This window comes from Coregonus clupeaformis, chromosome 7, assembly GCF_020615455.1.
Source record: "Coregonus clupeaformis isolate EN_2021a chromosome 7, ASM2061545v1, whole genome shotgun sequence".
NCBI lineage: Eukaryota > Metazoa > Chordata > Actinopteri > Salmoniformes > Salmonidae > Coregonus > Coregonus clupeaformis.
This window is the reverse complement of record NC_059198.1, coordinates 6,493,160-6,509,906: the sequence shown is the minus strand read 5'-3', so window position 1 is coordinate 6,509,906 and position 16,747 is coordinate 6,493,160.

The window sequence follows — 16,747 nt, the reverse complement described above, 5'->3', positions numbered from 1 at the left end:
CAAATATAAAATATATTTTGATTTGTTTAACACTTTTTTGGTTACTACATGATTCCATATGTGATATTTCATATGTTTGATGTCTTCACTATTATTCTATAATGTAGAAAATTGTAAAAAAGAAAGAAAAACCCTTGAATGAGTAGATGTTCTAAAAAAAATACCGGTAGTGTATGTACTTCCTCACACTCACAATGAGGATGTACACAAAGCCTTTGCATTAGATAATGTAGTTCCTATACATAGGATTACAGTAGTACTTAGCCTACTGTACATGTGCTGGACCCTACTAGAGAAGAAGTGAAGCACAGATGCATAAATGGTCCACCACAGAGTGCGGTAGCAGAGAGAACAGTCTATGACTAGGGTGGCTGGAGTCTTTGAAATTGTTTTGGGTCTTCCTCTGACACCGCCTGGTATAGAGGTCCTGGATTGCAGGAAGCTTGGCCCCAGTGATGTACTGGGCCGTATGCACTATCCTCTGTAGTGCCTTGCGGTCGGAGTCCGAGCAATTGCCATACCAGGCGGTGATGCAACCAGTCAGGATGCTCTCGATGGTGCAGCTGTAGAACTTTTTGAGGATCTGAGGACCCATGCCAAATCTTTTCAGTCTCCTGAGGGGGAATAGGCTTTGTCGTGCCCTCTTCACGACTGTCTTGGTTTGTTTGGACCATGATAGTTCGTTGGTGATGTGGACACCAAGGAACTTGAAGCTCTCAACCTGTTCCACTACAGCCCTGTCGATGAGAATGGGGACGTGCTCAGTCCTCTTTTTTTTCCTGTAGCCCACAATCATCTCCTTTGTCTTGGTCACGTTGAGGGAGAGGTTGTTATCCTGGCACCACACGGCCAGGTCTCTGACCTCCTCCCTATAGGCTGTCTCATCGTTGTCGGTGATCCGACCTACCACTGTTGTGTCATCGGCAAACTTAATGATGGTGTTGGAGCCGTGCCTGGCCATGCAGTCATGGGTGAACAGGGAGTACAGGAGGGGACTGAGCACTCACCCCTGAGGGGCCCCTGTGTTGAGGATCAGTGTGGCAGATGTGTTGTTACCTACCCTTACCACCTGGGGGCGGCCCGTCAGGAAGTCCAGGATCCAGTTGCAGAGGGAGGTGTTTAGTCCCAGGATCCTTAGCTTAGTGATGAGCTTTGAGGGCACTATGGTGTTGAATGCTGAGCTGTAGTCAATGAATAGCATTCTCACGTAGGTGTTCCTCTTGTCCAGGTGGGAAAGGGCAGTGTGGAGTGGAATAGAGATTGCATCATCTGTGGATCTGTTGGGGTGGTATGCAAATTAGGGTGGGTCTAGGGTTTCTGGGATAATGGTGTTGATGTGAGCCATGACCAGCCTTTCAAAGCACTTCATGGCTACAGATGTCAGTGCTATGGGTCGGTAGTGATTAAGGCAGGTTATCTTTGTGTCCTTGGGCACGGGGACTATGGTGGTCTGCTTGAAACATGTTGGTATTACAGACTCAGTCAGGGACATATTGAAAATGTCAGTGAAGACACTTGCCAGTTGGTCAGCACATGCTCGGAGTACACGTCATGGTAATCCGTCTGGCCCTGTGGCCTTGTGAATATTGACCTGCTTAAAAGTCTTACTCACATCGGCTACGGAGAGCGTGATCACATAGTCATCCGGAACAGCTGGTGCTCTCATGCATGCTTCAGTGTTGCTTGCCTCGAAGCAAGCATATAAGTGGTTTAGCTCATCTGGAAGTCTTGTGTCACTGGGCTGCTCGCGGCTGTGCTTCCCTTTGTAGTCTGTAATAGTTTTCAAGCCCTGCCACATCCGACGAGCGTCAGAGCCGGTGTAGTACGATTCAATCTTAGTCCTGTATTGACTCTTTGCCTGTTTGATGATTCGTCAGAGGGCATAGCGGGATTTCTTATAAGCGTCCGGGTTAGAGTCCCGCTCCTTGAAAGCGGCAGCTCTACCCTTTAGCTCAGTGCGGATGTTGCCTGTAATCCATGGCTTCTGGTTGGGGTATGTATGTACGGTCACTGTGGGGACAACATCATCGATGCACTTATTGATGAAGCCAGTGACTGATGTGGTGTACTCCTCAATGCTATCTGAAAAATCCCAGAACATGTTCCAGTCTGTGCTAGCAAAACAGTCCTGTAGCTTAGCATCTGCGTCATCTGACCACTTTTTTATTAACCGAGTCACTGGTGCTTCCTGCTTTAGTTTTTGCTTATAAGCAGGAATCAGGAGGATAGAGTTATGGTCAGATTTGCCAAATGGAGGGCGAGGGAGAGCTTTGTATGTGTCTCTGTGTGTGGAGTAAAGGTGGTCTAGAGTTTTTTTTTCCTCTGGTAGCACATTTAACATGCTGGTAGAAATGAGGTAAAACGGATTTAAGTTTCCCTGCATTAAAGTCCCAGGCCACTAGGAGCACTGCCTCTGGATGAGCATTTTCCTATTGATGTATGGCCTTATACAGCTCATTCAGTGCAATCTTAATGCCAGCATTGGTTTGTGGTGGTATATAGACAGCTATGAAAAATATAGATGAAAACTATCTTGGTAAATAGTGTGGTCTACAGCTTATCATAAGATACTCTACCTCAGGCGAGCAAAACCTCGAGACTTCCTTAGTATTTGATTTTGTGCACCAGCTGTTGTTTACAAATATACACAGACCGCCACCCCTTGTCTTACCGGAGTCAGCCGTTCTATCCTGCCGATGTAGCGTATAGCCCGCTAGCTGTATGTTGTCCATGTCGTTGTTCAGCCACGACTCGGTGAAACATAAGATATTACAGTTTTTAATGTCCCGTTGGTAGGATAACCGTAATCTTAGGTCATCCCATTTATTCTCAAATGATTGAAGATTGGCTAATAGGATTGATGGGAGAGGCAGTTTACTCGCTCGCCGTCGGATCCTTACAAGGCACCCCGACCTACGTCCATGATATCTCTGTCTCTTCCTCATGCGAATGACGGGGATTTGGGCCTTGTCGGGTGTCTGTAGGATATCCTTCGCTGCCGCCTCGTTGAAGAAAAAATCTTTGTCCAATACGAGGTGAGTAATCGCTGTCCTGATATCCAGAAGCTCTTTTTGGTTATAAGAGACGATGGCAGAAACATTATGTACAAAATAAATTACAAATAACACGGCAGCCATCTTCTCCGGCGCCATTATCATGTCATGTCAGATATCATGTCAGATTAAAGTTTACCCTTCTGTTTTACCCTTTGAGTTTACCCTTCTTGCTTTATCATATTACCCCAGACCATAATAGCATGACTGATTGTAATGCATAACCACTGTGCACAGATATCAGTTCAACGACTAGTTTGGATTTACATTTGGTTGTGTTGTCAACTAACTTGAATTCAATGTGAATTCAACGTGAAATCAACCTGTCATTGGATTTAGTTTAAAAGTTGGTAAAAAAAAGAAGAAATTCCCTTACGTTTATGAATTTCTGCAAACCCAGTTTCTTTGGTTGAAATGACGTGGAAACAACATTGATTCAACCGGTTTTTGCCCAGTGGGTAAGTGCTTTGTCACTGATCTCGGAGAGGTTTTTATGGGTCAATGTACGTTCACTTCACAGACCAGGTTATTCCGTCCCCAAATTCCTCCTCTAATCATTGGACACACACAATTCCACATAGTCCCTTTATTATCTAGCGAGCCAATCACAGGCCAGTAGATATGATCTTGACACGGTTCCAGCTCATCCTGTTGTCTCCTCACCCCTTTTCCTGTTCATACAGATGTATATATTCGAAACATTTCTGGGATTTATTTCGGATCCATTTGTTTTTTATTGTGTTTCTTTCTAAAGGCTCAAACAATCGAGACAGCCTTCAAACATGGGCTGCCTTTGTCAACTAATTCCTGACCTGGACCAGAACAGAGGCCTGACTTGAGCCGGGCGCAGCATCTGGAGAGGCCAGGGTTGTGTTCATTAGGGCACACCCCATGAAAACGTTTTGCAAACGGAAAATGAAAACAAGTGTTTTCATTGACCCACATTGTCAAATAAAATATAAATAATATTACATACTATTCCAATAACATAACATACCCAAACTGTTTTAGATTAAACAGAATCAATTAAATGTCACAAGTCATTACAAGATTACAAAATGATCTAGTATCTAGTGTCGATCATCTCTTCACAGCTTGCTCTGTGACTTCCTTGCTCTCTTACTCTACACCAGCCTTTATATAGCAGAATATATTTAACTCAACCCTCAAATCCACCCTCTCATAACCACATCCTTATACTCTGGTTATGAGAGGGTGGTAAAACACAAGCTGTTGCTCTGCAACCAATGAACTGTTGTGTAGCAAACGTTGCATCATGTCAATCATTACAGTAGCACCACCACATATCTGTTATACTGCACTGAATAGATGATAACATTTAGATGAAGATGAGATTTTCATGAAAAAAATATCTTAAAATGAGAGCACCCTGCCTGTCCAAAATGGAAAGTGGCACCCTAACACCAGTCTGACGTGGTTGAGCACAGCTTCAGAACTTTTACTAGTGTGTGAACAATGTGGTAGTGTTGGCTCTACAGTATGTATGTAGGCAAAAGGGTACCGACTCTGGTCCCACTGTTAAACAGCCCCTGAATAGATAGCCTGGTCCCAGATCTGTTTGTGCCAATGGCGTGACAATGACCATAGGGGTTGGCAAGACAGCACAAACAGATCTGGGACCAGGCTACTGAATAGATACCCCGATGGTGACATAATAGATTCCATTTCCTGGTAGCTGTTTTAGGAACGATGTAAAATCTGCTGCTTCCTGTGTCAGGGTATGGATAGTGAGGTAGAGAGACGTTGGTTAGGTATTTAAAAACAAATTATTCAACAAAATCTTCTCATTTTATGAGAAGGCAGAGAGGCCTGTCCTATTTGTGGCTGACACAGACAGCTGTGTTTAAACCATAGGCACACAGCGATCAGCTGTACATTTGCACACACACACACACACACACACACACACACACACACACACACACACACACACACACACACACACACACACACACACACACACACACACACACACACACACACAAACACACACACACACACACACACACACACACACACACACACACACACAAACTCAAACACAAACACACACACACACACACATACACATGGTTTCCTCTTGGACTTTATCCACCCTCCCACACAGGAAAGTGTGCTGAGAGATTGAATGGGTCAGCTATTGTATCTTTCTGTCTGTTTCTGGGACTCTGTCTCTGGATTGCATAATTGCTTTTTTTATTTCAAAGTTAGACAGAAGATGAACTCAGAACATAACATGCGTCAGAACACAGAAAGTGAGTCAGAACATCAAGTGTGGCACGATCAAGAATGTATGGAAAACAATGGCTGATGGTTATAGTATCTAATTAGCTAAAATGCTAAAGTTGTCCTTGATGTGATTCGAACACGCAACCTTGGATTTGCTAGACGTTCGTGTTATACGCCCACCCATCCACTTCGTACAACCATCCTCCTTTCGATTTTGCCTATAGTATCCTTCTGTCTTATGTAACCATACCAAACGTAACATAGCATACTATTGTGAGCTTCTTGGATTTACTTTTACCATGTTACTTCTAGTCTATGAGAACAGGCTGGGATTTATGGTTACTAGCTGGCACAGCCCAGTCCTAGCTCAGACTGCAATGTTGACTGGTTTTATGGATGAGCATGCTCTGTAAAACAAACAATATTGTAGCAAGTTTGCTTGAGGATTGTGGGTAATTGAGAATTCCTGTACTTGCATTATTTCACTAACCTTTGTACCTGTAATGTTGGTGCTTTTTTATTCTGACTGTATTACTTGATAGAATCCATGTATGAAATATAGTATTCATCTCCCTTATGAATTTATTTTTCTCTGCTCAATAAGTGTTAAAGGACATTTCCTAGTGTGGGGACTTTCTATGGGGACTTCACCGGAGCAGAGGCCAGTAACTTAGAGGAAGTTGACCTTCTGAAGGTGTTGATGGAAAGATGTGAATTCTCTAAGTGTGAGATTCTGTACATTTAAACCAACAACCAACCACTTTTCCATCAAACTATTTCATGCGGATGAATTACCTGACTCATGAAAAAAAGTAATGACCGGGCTAATGGAAACATGAAATGCTGGTACTATTTTATAAATGCCGACAGATAATTTCTTCGTCTGACAAGGTGGGATCTTTTTGTGTCTGTAAAACTCATTATGCGAGAAATGGCAGTGTAAATGCCTTTATGCGCAAATATTGACATAATAACCAGCTCAAAGTCAATTTGGAGTCACGCGATGATACAGTATGTTGTGGTGTCCTCCCACTACGACTCGGAAAAGCATGCAGTTAATTGGCTACAGATTAAATAAATTATGAATTTCACAGGGTGGTGAATGTGCAAGGTGATGAGCTTGATGCTCCTTTCCAATAGATATCAAGGGTATTATTCTAGTGACATGATCGATGCTTGGCTGCCGTTTGACAAATAAAAATATTGCTCTTATCCATAATAATCTCATAATGTAGGTACCTATCCACACTGTATGTGCGAGCTGTTGGCTAGAGCGCATGTGCCAAGACAGGGCAAATTTGCTATATAACGCAACAGTTTTTGCGACATAACCATCAGCAGAGTTGAAAATGCAATTGAAACCTATTTAACTTATGTTTTGCATTCGGTACATGGGAATTTAACGGAAAAAGTTATTTTTATGTGCACTACGTCATCACGCAGAGCCTTTAATCCACAAAAAAACAGTTTATGGAAACCCATCTCATGTTTGTTTTATGCAGATTTGAGAATATTCGCATGAAAATCTGTCGCAAATTCGATGGAAAATCACACTCTTTTGGCAACTTCCTCATCTCCATCCAGCCTTTGTTTAACCACTAACACCTCACCATCATCATCTCTGCCATACCAACACTCCCAAAGCTCTGTGTGATGGAGTAATGAGTGATTGTGTCATGTTTCTTTGCTCACAACTCAATCTCTCTGCCTCTCAAAGTTGTGCGATACCAACAACATGGGGTAACACTTAATTTTAAAGGGTCCTTATATCAAGTGTTGCTAACAGCAACAACTCATAGTTACAGTGTAATAACAACATGTAACTGGTAGTAATTTCGGTATGTAATTACAAAGGTGTAACTATGAATGCGTGTTACCATGCTTGTTACAAATGGGCAGGTTTCCACTAAATTCACCAACTTAGTGTTTCTTTCTTCTTCTTCTCAGCTGCACAAAGGTTGTGATCCCTCGTGGATGCGCTGGGTGTCTGAGAGATTATAGCCTGTGCTCAATAGACTCGAATTACTTACCCTTGAATGTGCACTGTTCAAAAGTTATCTCCACTCAGTGTTGTTGCTAGCACTTGCCCCCAATATAAAGTGTACCATCTGGGTTAACTTGGTTGAGCTTACAAAAACAGATCAGTAGGTCAACCTCACTGATTGGGATCTAATATGGGTGGCATCCCAGATGTGGAAAAATACACTATTTCAAAGCATAGTACATGTCATGTTTGCCTAAGTACAATGTAATTACTAGTTGTTACACAATATTTAGATAGTTAAAATGAAGTATATCTTGAGGGGTACTTACTTGTAATTAATGTGTATGTATACAGTACATTACTCATCCTGACAACCTGGCCCTCAATTTAAAGTTTCTGGTAGTTTCACTTCATTTCGAAAATAAGGTACAGAAATGAAGTGAAAATTCCAGAAGCTTTAAAATGAGGGCCAAGTTGTCAGGATGTAATTACATTGTACTTAGGCTTTGAAATAATGTGTTTTTCCACATCTGGGAGATGTAGACCAAGATAACCCAGATGGTACACTTTATTTTGGTGGCAAGTGCTAGCAATAACTTTGCATGGAGATATTTTTTCAACAGTGCACATTCATGGGTAAGTAATTGTAGCCTATTGAGCATAATCACCCGGACACCCAGCGCATCCACGAGGGGTCACAACCTTTGTGACAGTTGTTACTGAATCGGATGCAGCTGAGAAGAAACAAAGCACTAAGATTGTGAATTTAGTGGAAACCTGCCCATTTGTAACAAGCATTGTAACAAGCATTCATTGTTACACCTTTGTAATTACAGACCGCAATTACTGCCAGTTACATGTTGTTATTACAGTGTAACTATTGGTTGTTACAATTAACTACAAAACTTGTTACAGTGTAATTACACATTTAAGGAAGTGTTACCCAGCATGGCTATCTAATGAAACAGGCACACATCTGTCCAACTCAATTTACACCCCCCTCCAGGGGTGGAAAAAGTACTCAATTGTCATACTTGAGTAAAAGTAAAGATAGCTTCATAAAAAATGACTCAAGTAGATGTGAAAGTCACCCAGTAAAATACTACTTGAGTAAAAGTCTTTAAGTATCTGGTTTTAAATGACAACCAACCCATGTGACAACCAGCTCTGTCTACCATACAGCACAGTTCATACTGTAGCCTACACATATGTGAATTGTATGAAGTTATAGTAGTTACCGGCCTGTAAACTGGGTAGGCCAGATTGTTTATTTCAATCAACACAGTAACCGAGAGAGGAGAGCAGGTTCCAGATTGGGTATGAAACTCTTATCTGTGGTGTTCACACAGGGTGCTGCTGCCAGTGTACAAGAATGGAGGGGAGAGTTTGGCCCAAACGTTGTACTACTACTACTGAGTCTGATGCCATAAATAAGTGCCGTATACAATAGTCAATGTTCCCACTTCTCGTTTGTAAATTCCTCCTGTTGTCCTGTAGACTGGACCCTTTCTTTCTAAAATTAGCCGCCGAAATGGTTGCAACCCCTATTACTAGCCTGTTCAACCTCTCTTTCGTATCGTCTGAGATCCCCAGAGATTGGAAAGCTGCCTAGATCATCCCCCTCTTCAAAGGGGGTGACACTCTAGATTCAAACTGTTACAGACCTATATCCGTCCTGCCCTGCCTTTCGAAAGTATTTTAAAGTCAAGTTAACAAAGATCACCGACCATTTCGAATCCCACCGTACCTTCTCCGCTATGCAATCTGGTTTCCGAGCTGGTCACGGTTCCAGCTCATCCTGTTGTCTCCTCACCCCTTTTGCTGTTCATACAGATGTATATATTCGAAACATTTCTGGGATTTATTTCGGATCCATTTGTTTTTTATTGTGTTTCTTTCTAAAGGCTCAAACAATCGAGACAGCCTTCAAACATGGGCTGCCTTTGTCAATTAATTCCTGACCTGGACCAGAACAGAGGCCTGACTTGAGCCGGGCACAGCATCTGGAGAGGCCAGGGTTGTGTTCATTAGGGCACACCCCATGAAAACGTTTTGCAAACGGAAAATGAAAACAAATGTTTTCATTGACCCACATTGTCAAATGAAATATAAATAATATTACATACTATTCCAATAACATAACATACCCAAACTGTTTTAGATTAAACAGAATCAATTAAATGTCACAAGTCATTACAAGATTACAAAATGATCTAGTATCTAGTGTCGATCATCTCTTCACAGCTTGCTCTGTGACTTCCTTGCTCTCTTACTCTACACCAGCCTTTATATAGCAGAATATATTTAACTCAACCCTCAAATCCACCCTCTCATAACCACATCCTTATACTCTGGTTATGAGAGGGTGGTAAAACACAAGCTGTTGCTCTGCAACCAATGAACTGTTGTGTAGCAAACATTGCATCATGTCAAGCATTACAGAGCACCACCACATATCTGTTATACTGCACTGAATAGTGTAGTATCGAGTAAATGTTGCTAGTCATTGCTGATAAACAAAGGAGTCTGCTCATACTGAACCTTGATCATAAGTTTATTCATATCACAAGCTTTCAGCATGAGTTACAGGTGTCAAGATCACCCGGAGAGCAACGTCACAGATTGCAATGGCTGCTCTAACCTCTTCTTAGTTTTTCCCCCAGTATATATAATCTCCCCAAGATGTGGGTGGCTCCCTCTACTGTCCAATCCCGTGTCTACAACACACAGACTTCTCTGTCCTATCCGGGGTGTCACATTAAAACCATTCCCTCTGACACTAAAATAAACGTCCTCTCCGGTTCCACTTAAAAACATTAACAACGTCATAATCTTCATATACGACATTCCCCCCTTCGAGACTAAACAGTCTCGAAAACAAACAGAATAGGATTATGACAAGTAACAATTTATCTTATTGAGTATCTTTAACATTAAACCAAAAACATTTTCCTCTAGAGTGTAAATACCTTTCTATGAAATATGAATAAATGTTTATGAAGTGTGAATACATTACTATGAAATATGAACAAATCTTTATGGAGTGTGAGAGCGAAAAACTGTCTGGCAGCCATCTTTCCAGATATCCATCCATCAATCAAGACAGTAAAATTATCTCACGGTTCCTCTGCCCCAGGCAACCACCTAGGTACTCCCGATGAATTCATAAATCCTTATCAATGCATTTGACACTATGATGCAATTAAATACACATGTAAGCCCCTGCAAACAAAATACTATCCAAAATGTCCACACCAAGGCTGGTCAACCCATCGGACCCTATAGTGGAACTCTCTATCCCTGCCTAGACCCAATATCCCTAAGCATCAACGAAATAAACAAAAACATCTAAGATCCCCACATGTATCCAATAACATCAAATATCATTCTACAAAAATTAATACCTAAGAATATGACACAAATTATGTATTTACACATGCAACTATGTCTATATTTCATTGCAGACAATGGAATGTAGTCCACTACACTTCATCTCCCCCGTAGTCTCCTCTTCTAATGCATTGTTGATGATGGAATCGGAACATTTCCACACCTTCCTTGTTCCATCTCCTCCAGTCATTCTCCTTTCATATTGTCCCTTCATATTGTCCTTGTTTGAGTATTTCAATCTCTACATATTCCCCCAAATGCTTCTGGAAGAAAAGAAAAGACCAAACAGTATCTTTTGCAAAACAACATTTTCAAATTAAACATCAATATCAACTAAGAATATAAAAATTATATATAAATGATGTATGAATCACTATAAATGATAGAATAATGAAATAGGATAATGTGATTCATTCATACACTTCCCCCCTTTGATTCATAACATCATACTAAAATCACACTAATATTGAAAAAAAATATATGAAAAATGATCAAATAATCAAAAAGGATATTTATCCATCCAGTCCCACTTGTCCATCTTCATCCAGATCAGGAACAGTCAACAACGGCATCTGAGTGTTGTCTCCAGGCATCACAACTCCAACCTATCTCAATATCATAGCTTTCTCAAAGGTCAGTAACAAATTACAAACATCACACACAGTGCTATCAAAGCTGCCATTAAAATCTAATCCATCACTGCTCCTACTTGGCCTAACTGATCTTGCAACCAAGTCTTCGCTGACCATCCAGCTCCTTCAGATCTACCAAACGCATCCCTTATATTCTTCAATGCATCTATAACTATCTGGAATCAAAGTATAGCTAATATTATCAATATGATCTGCCAAAAATGTTACACCATACCATGGAAAAAGTCCCCCCTTTTCTCTTAGACTTATCCTCCAATGATAGGCTTCAAGACTATGAAATGTCGCCATGTCCCTTTTCACCCTACTTCCAAACCTAGATCCAGATTTATCTGTGTCCGGTGCTACCCCTCTTTTAATGGTAGAAACCTCATATGGAAGCTTCAACGTTGACATGTAACAACATCCTGTCCATCCATAGGGTAAGAATATATACGCTTTATCACCACAAACCCTCCAAATATCTCTAAAATTCCCAATAGTCACATTGTCAGGCAAAAGCTAATCTTTCACCATCAAAGTCTTGCTGTTCTTACTACCTGGAACATAAAAAGTAACATTATATTTCTCATTACTACCCTTAAGGTCATGCTTACCCAAAGTTATCATATAACATCACAATCTGATATTCCCATAAACATACCTCTTACATCATATGTTTTATTAGCACAAAAACAACTTTTAGCCCTCACTGGTTTCACCTCCAATGCATCAGAGTTCGCTGTTACCTGATTTTCCTTCCCATCTAACAAATTCACATAGGGTAATTCATTTAACCAAGAACACTTAAACCTAGGCTTAAACAAATGTTTTGACAATGACATTATTTTATCTGTTACTGATTGTTGCTGATACAACAGCCATGACAAAGCATAAGATTGACACATACTTGATAGAGGTCGAGCGACCGTCTCTAAAATGTTTGGTGCTGGAATTCTCAACAGACATGGACCCTCAAGATTCCTCACTGATCTTACAGAATGAGCTAGCTGTTGGAACCAATGATTCCTACCTGCCCATCCATCTTTAATTTTCACAACAGAAGAATCAAACCCATATGCATTTAGTTTCTCTCTTCCCTAACGAGCGGTACTGATCAGATACCTCTCCTTGTCTGTCATTAAAATCAAAGACCTCATCCTGTACCTCCATGATAGTATCCTTCACTATTTCAGATGAATCTATATTGTTCTCTACCACTATCTGCTCTCCTATTTTAACCCTATCCTTTTACCTTTTAGTCATTTAGCAGACGCTCTTATCCAGAGCGACCCACATGAGCAATTAGGGTTAAGTGCCTTGCTTAAGGGCACATCGACAGATTTTTCACCTAGTCGGCTCGGGGATTAGAACCAGCAACCTTTCGGTTACTGGCACAACGCTCTTACCCACTAAGCTACCTGCCGCCCTATCCTTACTATCATTGACAGCACTCTCCATCCGTACCATAAACTTCTGAGTCCCTCTTGCTACATCCTTTTATTTCAGAAAAGTTGTTGTCGGTGTCGGTGTCATACTTCCTACATTTGTTACTGCCGTCGTACCATTAATCCCTTTCAAAGTTACCATTAAAGTAGTTGATTTAGTTGATGTATTAACACCCTTAACTACTTCTAGTGGGAAAGCTACCGATATCCTCTGTGTATTATTTACTGTTGGAGTGGCTACTGTAATATACTTCTCCTGACCTCCTTTGGTGACTGCGGAAGCTTCGACAGACTTCAAATCTTCCATTATAAGCGTCACTTTACGAATTACATAGCCTTTTAACCAATAATTCTTAACCGGAACAAATTTTAATGCTTGCACTAGATAAGTACACATATATTCTCCCTGATCTTTCTCTGTAACATTACGCAAACTAAATGAACAATCACTCATAACCCTCTTCCACTTCATATCGTTGTACAAACTATACCTCCTTTGACTAGGGGCAACAGCTTCTACTTCTGGTCCTGATAACAATACTTCTTCTCCATAATTATCTCTCCATGTGGGAGGAACCCTAATAACAGTCTTTTTTCCCCTAAAATTGGTGCTGGAGCTATTGGTTCCCTTATAATCAAATGCGATATATTTATGGCTTTAATAACTATCAATGTTGAAAGAGTTAAATTGCTTCTCACTGTTGTTTTAATATACTGAAGTGTTAATGTCATTGTTGTTACTTCACCTATTTTCCCTAAGACTTTTAACTCCTTACTTGTATTTCCCTCTATCACCACTAGTGTCACTCTCAGATCCACCTCTACGCAGACGACACCATTTTGTATACATCTGGCCCTTCATTGGACACTGTGTTAACAAACCTCCAACCAAGCTTCAATGCCATACAACACTCCTTCCGTAGCCTCCAACTGCTCTGAAACGCTAGTAAAACTAAATGCATGCTCTTCAACCGAACGCTGCTTGCACCCGCCCGCCCGACTAGAATCACTACTCTCGGCGGGTCTGATTTAGAATATGTGGACAATTACAAATACCTTGGTGTCTGGTTAGACCGTAAACTCTCCTTCCAGACTCACATTAAGCATCTCCAATCCAAAGTTAAATCTAGAATCGGCTTCCTATTTCGCAACAAATCCTCCTTCACTCATGCTGCCAAACATGCCCTCGTAAAACTGACTATCCTACCGATCCTTGACTTCGGCGATGTCATTTACAAAATAGCCTCCAACACTCTACTCAGCAAATTGGATGTAGTCTATCACAGTGCCATCCGTTTTGTCACCAAAGCCCCATATACTACCCACCATTGTGACCTGTATGCTCTCGTTGGCTGGCCCTCACTACATATTCGTCGCCAAACCCACTGGCTCCAGGTCATCTATAAATCACTGCTAGGCAAATCCCTGCCTTATCTTAGCTCATTGGTCACCATAGCAACACCCACCCGTAGTATGCGCTCCAGCAGGTATATCTCACTGGTCATCCCCAAAGCCAACACCTCCTTTGGCCGCCATTCCTTCCAGTTCTCTGCTGCCAATGACTGGAACGAACTGCAAAAATCTCTTAAGCTGGAGACTCTTATCTCCCTCACTAACTTTAAGCATCAGTTGTCAGAGCAGCTTACCGATCACTGAACCTGTACACAGCCCATCTGTAATTAGCCCACCCAACTACTTCATCCCCATATTATTATTTATTTTGCTCATTTGCACCCCAGTATCTCTATTTGCACATCATCTTCTGCACATCTATCACTCCAGTGTTAATACAAAATTGTAATTATTTTGCACTATGGCCTATTTATTGCCTTAACTCCATAACTTAATACATTTGCACACACTGTATATAGATGTTCTATTGTGTTTTTGAATGTACGTTTTGTTTATCCCATATGTAACTCTGTGTTGTTGTTGTTTTTATCGCACTGCTTTGCTTTATCTTGGCCAGGTCGCAGTTGTAAATGAGAACTTGTTCTCAACTGGCTTACCTGGTTAAATAAAGGTTAAATAAAAATAAAAATAAAAAAATAGTGTAAATTTGTCAATGCGATGACTGAAGGCTGTGAGAAAGTTATCCAGGTCATATGTAGTGCAGGGGTGATATGGTGGAGAGCACAGGACACACAACACAATCAACCTTATTAGCATTTGCTTTAAAGTATTTTAGGACCAGCAAGCAGTCATTTAGCAAACAGTGTCACTTAAATAGGCAGATTATCAGCATACCAGTAGCTGTGATCTGAACTGTTGAGTGATTTACACAGGGATGTACTGACATCTTGTGGACACATGGACATCTTGCATCGCTTTTATAAAACAAAATAATGTACATTTTTCACCTTAATGTTTGTTCACCAAACATCTTTCCATTTCCCAACCAGGGTTGGGAAGTAACGGATTACAAAAAAACAGTAACTGTAATCTGTTACCAGCAAACATATTGTAATCAGATTACAGATTACAGGCTACTTTTGAAAAACCAGATCATTACTTCTTGGATTACTTTTAAATTCAAAAGGATGTTTGCGGGAAAAATCTTTCACACCTTTCTGTATTCTCAATGACATTTAAATCAGCATTGAAAAAAGGCGCAAGTTTAAGTTTGTTTCCGCCTGAGTCTGACCAGAAGTCAGAGACCACTATGATGACACACCAAATGCGTTTGTTTGATGGGAAAATAGCAGGAATATGCTTTTACGGGCTACAGTCCAAACCATGTCTTCCAATGGTGTGACTGTCAGCATCCAAATATTATCCAACTTGAATAAACGCTTGATGTGAATCACACTGCGGCTCTCTTATTTAGCTATTAGCTTTTTGCACCTTAGGGATTGTGGTTGTTGTGGATGGCTTTTCACAAATGTATATATGTATTTTAACCCAATAATGGTTGAATTGAACAAGTTTAAGCTGCATATCAATCATTGTTTATAAAACCAGTGGACAGCCAGTGAAAACAGCTGAACAGTGCGGATCCAGGGCCTGATTAATGCGGGGGCTTACAGGGTCTGAAGCCCGTATGGGGCCCTTGAGGCAGAGTTTAGATAGCCTGCTGCATCAGATGGGGGAAGGAGAGGAGGTAGGGGGCCCACATGGGTAACTGGGGGGCCCTGCCTTGGTTGGGTAACTGATTCAGGGCTGGCCCTAGCTTATTGGGGGCCCTAAGTGAGATTTGGATCAATGGGGGCCCCCTGGAGGTTTAGATAGCTGGCTAGACTAATTTACCAATCTAAAAATTGTTAGCTGACAATTGAGTGACTGTCAGCTCTTTTTATTTTTTGTTTTTACGCAGAGGCTAGTGGCTAGGCATGGTTGGGGATGTTGCCCACCTTTCCCCCACCCCCCCTCAACAAAGCGAGAGGCCACAGTTCATGGAGCAAAAAGGTTTGAGGTTGAAATGACAGCGTCCGGGCACTCTGCTGCCACCGTCGCCGAGACGATGGGAGGGGAGACATTAAACCCCAGCCTGCGCTGGGGTGCAGAGCAGTTGGCTAGGTACCCGGAGCTGCGTGAGGGTCCAGGGCGAGACCCAAGCGCTGGATGTGGGAGACCGAGGCAGGAAGACCTGGTTCACCGACAAACCCCGATCCCCCTCGGACAAGGCCGACGCACCTGCAACATCCATTAATGGCCAGCTATGTAAACTCTAACATTGATTTATCCTGCAATAGATGTTGTTCAATTGGTAATATAAATTGTTGTCTTCTTCTAATGCCTCTTAAAGGGAAAGTAATCCAAAAGTGACTGAAAGTAATCCAATTACGTTACTGAGTTTGGGTAATCCAAACGTTACGTCACTGATTACAATTTTGGACACGTAACTAGCAACTGTAACGGATTGCATTTAGAAAGTAACTTACCCAAACCTGATCCCAACACATTCCCCACTTATTCCCACAACAGAATGCCTTAAAACACATTTTTTTAAAAGAAAATAAATGACAATAAGTTACATACGACGTACACACAATA